The sequence below is a fragment of the Pelmatolapia mariae genome, linkage group LG10_11, assembly GCF_036321145.2.
Source record: "Pelmatolapia mariae isolate MD_Pm_ZW linkage group LG10_11, Pm_UMD_F_2, whole genome shotgun sequence".
Taxonomy (NCBI): Eukaryota; Metazoa; Chordata; class Actinopteri; order Cichliformes; family Cichlidae; genus Pelmatolapia; species Pelmatolapia mariae.
In genome coordinates, this window is record NC_086236.1 from 11,055,837 (window position 1) to 11,061,836 (window position 6,000).

Here is a 6,000-nt window from a genome sequence, read left to right on the forward strand (position 1 = left end):
AACTTTCAGCAACACTCAGAACAGATGACACTGTGAGAAGCGACAGAGACAGTGAGCAGAGAGGCAACAGCAGCCACAAACAGATGTCGATGTTGCTCAAGAGACCAACAGGGAGCATGCCAATAAAAACTACAGGATAGTAAGAGCTGAACTCTATTTATCTTATTCTCCTAAAAAAAAGCGGTCTGGTCTTCAGCGTTAAACTCGAGGGCTGAAAACTGGCTCTGTTCTTACAGCAGTCATCGTTTTGTTTACCTCATAAAACTGATGCTGATTAGCACACAAAACATAAAAAGCACATTTGAAAAAAAAGTTTGCAGCTAAAAGCATTTTTGTTTTGTTGCTTTTGCTGACAGTTGCAACTTCTCTTCCTTGTGATTGGTTCAAATAAAATATGGACCTTGTCAAGGGATTCAATTCGGCTTTTTCCTTCCTTACCCACCATATTTCAAACCTCACAATAAATGTAACACATATCTCAATTGTTCAACATGTCAAAGATGTGGCTGGTATATTGTTATTAGCGTACTTCTGGGATGTTATCATCAAGCTAGTTAATAACTTTGGTAATTATGCATTGTGAGCTTTGCACTGTCTCAGCAGCCCTTTTGTAGCAGCTGCTGTCATACTGTTCAGTTGGTAGTTTTCACATTTTGGAACAAAACTCCTCATTTGCATCAAAAGAAAAGTGGCAGCTCAGGCAAGAAGCAGCAAAATCTAGGACATTCTGTGAAAAACATCAGAAGGCACGGCTTGCTCATCAATAACAGAGGCACGGCATGTTTTTGGCTGGTCCTTACATCCCCCAGATCTTGTAACAGTCTCCAAAACAGCGAAAAGTGCTAGCTTTTGCAACTACTTGATTTGAGGAGGGAAACAAGGAAAAAAAAACATAGTTCAAAGATGTAGACTCGAAGTTCTGATGTCTTATCAAACTCGTAACTTGCCTCCCCCTATTTTCCTCCCAATGCCAATGCATTTTTAATGCTGATACAGTAGCATAGCTGGTCTTCAGAGTTTTTAATTGAGAAATATTTATACACTCCCATGCTGTGACTTAATATTTGACTTAATCTGAGTCGGTTGCCTTGAATGAAAATGATGATCCACAGCTGGGAAACAAAATTAAATACAAACAGAAAACGGGCCCGGTATTTGCATAAAACTGCATATTTATACAATATCGTTGATGCATATTAATAAAAAGATTAAAATGAGCAGTGTTAATGTATGCAAATCTAAATTATAAATGAGTTGTTTAAACTCCTTGTTTATTCGCCTTGATTAAATATAGACAGCTGTTTTTCCAGAGAGGCAGCACCTCTCCTGCCTGGGCCACGCTGCCTCGTGAGCTCGCCGTGCTCTGATCTCAAACGCAGTTCCCTTGAATATCTGCGCTGATAGTTACGCACATTCATGGGTTCACAGGTTCACCTGAGGCTAGAGGATGCAGTCAGCCTGTCTGATAACAACAGAAGAACCAGAGATGAGCAAATTTTCTCTACATGAGCTCTTGAAATACTCTCAGGGTCTCTGACCTACAAACACCTTTTCTCTTTTTATATCTACGCCTTTCTCTGTTACACACACACACACACACACACACACACACACACACACACACACACACACACACACACACACACACACACACGAGCAGACAGACTCTCTCTTTCTTTTTGCTATGAGCAGTTTGATTATTCGTGTCAGATCAGAGTCATATTTTAAGTTCACATCACCCTGCCTTATCAGTTCAGAGGTTTGATGCTCACACACACCCCGTGCATCCTTTCTCATCATCTTTTTATCTCTAACTCTAATGAGTGTCGTCTGTGACATCAGACAATAACTGTTGACAGGAAAGGCCAAAAAAGGAAACTTGAGCAGATAGAAACGATAAGCAGCCCACACACAAAACACAAGCCTGTGTAGCTGCTGCGACCCCACAAGACATGCTTTTCACACACAGGCACAGATACAGTACAAGCTCTGCATTTGAATAAGACCAGCACTGATGAAGGAGGAGCGTTTGATGAAAAGAGCTTTATGTTTGTGTGTAACAATGTGTAAAGTGTAGAAACATGAAATATGTCATGTAGCAAAAGGGGAATTCTTTTTTAATGAAGAACACCAACATGGAGAAGAGCTAAAAACACGATTTCTTCCCTTTTTTCTTACTAGATAACTGAATAGCTGTGGTGCAGTAAACCCCATTAACGATCAGGATCATCTGCGATACAGTGCAAAAACCAAGATTACATCTTATCCTCGGCCCCTGAATGGAGAGCCTAATAGCGCAAACTTCAACCCCACCGTCAGTGTGTAAAGAGCCCATTTAATACAAGACGATCAATTCAGCAAGCCCCTTTCCATTGCCTAATCATTGGTGGTGGAAAAGTTCTTTCTTTAACATGTTTCTTTCTTTTTTTTTCTTCGAAGATGAATCACAGTTGGTTCAAAAAAGATTATACACTGTGCTTTCTAAAGAAACACCAGGCGCATTAAAGCTGCAGAGTAATTAAATCATGTCCTTTCATTGGGGTTAAGCCACATCCAAGCGAACGGCTCTTAACTGGAACCACTTGTGTGCTTTTTTATTGGTAGTTTTCCTACAATCAAAACCATGTCCTTCCAGGCAGCATCCAGCCAGCAACGTAGAACCTCAACAAATCTTTACAACGGTTTAATTTTGTGCCTCAGTTTTGGCTATAAAACAGTGAACTAATCGACTGGAATGGTAAATAAAGTATAACTGATTTATGCTTAATTGTTTCTAAATATTAGCTAGAACATGATAACCACCACACTACAGGAAGTAAAGAGTTATGTTTGGGCTGCATGCAGTCATCCAGACAAAGCACGCCTTTCAAAGCGCTTTAAAAATCTAGAGATACCAATGAATCGTCTTTAAACAAAGAGCTCGTCTTAAGTGGTGCACTCACAGGATGTTGCATGGCTCCTGTGAAGGTGGGTTTAATATCTGTAGGAGGCTGCAAAAAGAAAAAAAGCAAAACAAAAAAAACTCTAAATCATTTCAGAATTTGAAACACTTATTTAGAAAGTTGTTACACTCAAAGGTAGCAACATGAGTAAGAGCAGAAGCACCACCAAGAATAAAGGTTACCGACGCCAGCATCAAACAAAGATGATAACTGAGAGCGAAGAAGAAAACAGGTGGGCAAAGGTTCAGTATTTTCCTTCATCAGCTACCAAATCGAAGTCATCCCGCACCTAAACACCTGAAACTACTCACTGGCCCTGTGATAAAGACCTGCTTTCAGCTCCCATGTGTCTGTGAGAGTGTGCTGTAAAGGGAGGATACAGGATCAGCAAAACAAGCAGAAGATGGAAAAAAAAAGCAGAGGAGAAGCGACTTGATATAGAGTGGCAGCTAACGAAGCTCACTCGAGTTCTAGTTTGCTGAGTGTTTGCTGATTTGAATGTGTCTGTCTCTTTTGATTTAGCAGAATGCAGTCTCTTTACCTCTTCGTTAACTCCTTATCAAACATTTATGAGTTGATATCACAGATCTGTGTGGGGCTTTTGGGGAGTGGGGTGGGGTAAAATCTTGTCTGGAAATCAACAAACATAAACAGTGGAAGGGTGGAAAAAAGAGCTTTGAAAACACATTGCTGAAGATCAGTGGACAAAGATTCATGCCTTTAATTTTTAACTTTTAGTCCAGAGCAAAATCTAAAATAAGAGCTTATGCTGAGCAAGTTAAAAAACATCTGCAGATACATAAAGATAGCGGCACGGTTAATAAATTGCATTTTTATTGAATAATCTGAAGCTAAATTACCAATTCATTAATTATGCTTATCTCGATTAAAGGCACTTTAAAAAAGCTTTCTTTTTTTGCAGCAGATGATAAACAACCTTGTTCTTTCATGCTATCTGATATTACGCGTTGTTTTGAATCACGTACATCTCTGCCTCAACGTTGAGGCAGTGCAAACAGTTGGCTCTCTTCTCCTCCAGTTCTCAGAGGAAAGAACAAGCGAGCTGTGGTTGGAACAGCTCTGAACTTTTTAAAGACGTGCATCAACAAATCATGCCCCAGCTCATACAAAACGGGTCTGATAGTGGCTGGAAATAGCAGCAGAAGAGCTTCTGCGTCGCCCCATGTCACCGCACACACACACAAACACGCATACACACACCTCAAGGGTTGTCAGAGTGTGTGGTGAGGGAAGGTTGAGGCTTCAGGTTTTGAAGCAAGAGGCAGGGAGATGGAAGTTTAGTTTTGAAACGTATTCCACGACAAGTCGCTTGTGTCTTGTTGAAAAGTGTGTTGACTGTTTCAGTTCTTCGAGTTAACGACGCACCACACTTTTACAATCCTTCCAACACGTCTCCAAACACGCAGCTATTTTAGTCAAACATGAATCATAACAGCTTCAACATATGATTTATCCCAAATAAGGAAAAGTGTCATCATTTGCTCATCATTGCTCTTTAATTTAAGTTGAATCTTGATTTGATATTTTCCGCGTGTTCTGCTTTGAAGGAACTTTTTTGTGCTGTAATTTATTGTCACAAAACAATTATTGCAAAAACTTATTGTAAAATATACAAAAATACAGGAAAACGTGACAAATATCACAGCTTTTGAATATAAGTTCTTAACTTTTAGAATTTATCAAGCAGATTTTAGGGAAAAAGAAATCGCAGTCACCTTTGTTTTTCCTTCATTTTGATTACACTAGATGAAGAAAATGAGGAGGGAGGATCCGTCTTTGGCCTTTGGTCTACAGGTTACTGTGCCCTCAGCACACTCACACACATACATAGGCATATGAGCGCACAAACACACACATACACACACACACATATACATGCACACCCAAACACACTGGCAGCACGGGGAGAGACGTGCTGTAATCTGGAAGGCAGGAAACAAAGGGCCTCGTTAATGCAGAGACTCGCAGGGGCCTTTGATGTGGAGCCAAGCCATTCACTCCTTGCTCCACACACACACACACACACACACACACACACACACACACACACACACACACACACACACACTTAGAAGATGACATAAACATGCACATGTGCGCACATTCAGACGTGCTCATGTGCCTTTTTCAAAAAAAAAAAAATGCTGAAAAGAGTGCAATCTGCATGAGTGGAGGCAACGTGCCTGCTATTTAAAGCTTGATGTATTAGATTTGAATCAGCCGGCAGCAAACACGCTCACACGCTGATGAACCACAAAGCTACAGCTTGGTTCAATGGAAACAAACTTTCCCCCCCCCCCCACCTTTTTGCACGTTTTGAGTTGTGATGTCAGTTCCCACCATTTGCTGTTTGATTTCAGTAATCACAAAACGAGTTAGTGATTTGGCTCGTAAACTCAAGAAATTTGTTCTCCCGGGGTAGAAAATGTGGTGGTTGTGGTAGTCGTACGGCAGAATGAGATTATTTACCAACATCAAAACGTGCCACGAGGGGCCAGGTTTGGTGAGATTTGGTGCATAAATACGATGAAGGGGGCAATGCTTCGGGGTTGCACGGATCAGTATGTGAGGTCCTTTTTGCGAAAGGAGAGACTCGTTGTCACATAATGAGGAATTAAAGATCTTGTTTGCATTTGGGTAGCTCTTCAGCTACACTTTTGTGCAGTCCTCCAGAAAACCAACATCGCTTTGACCAAAAGGCAGTGGCTAGAATGCTTACTGGTTGATAAGAATGCTTGAACAGGAAAGGTAGTAAAAGATCAAAAAAGCATGCGCGAAAAACACAAAGTGGTTGCAATGGACAGTTTCCACTGTTTCTGACACCTCGACACAAAAAAGCTCTTTGTGCATTATGACTTCTGTGTTCTCTGTAGCAGGTGCTGAGCTAAAGGAGCAAAAACAGGCAGCATAAACACAAACAACAGTAGCCCACATGTTTTTGACAATGCCCCCCTGGTGAAAGTACGCAGCTGCAACATGTAACTTATGGTCTGCACAGCTCCGCGTAGGACCGAGCTACAGCCAGGCTTGGTCCTTG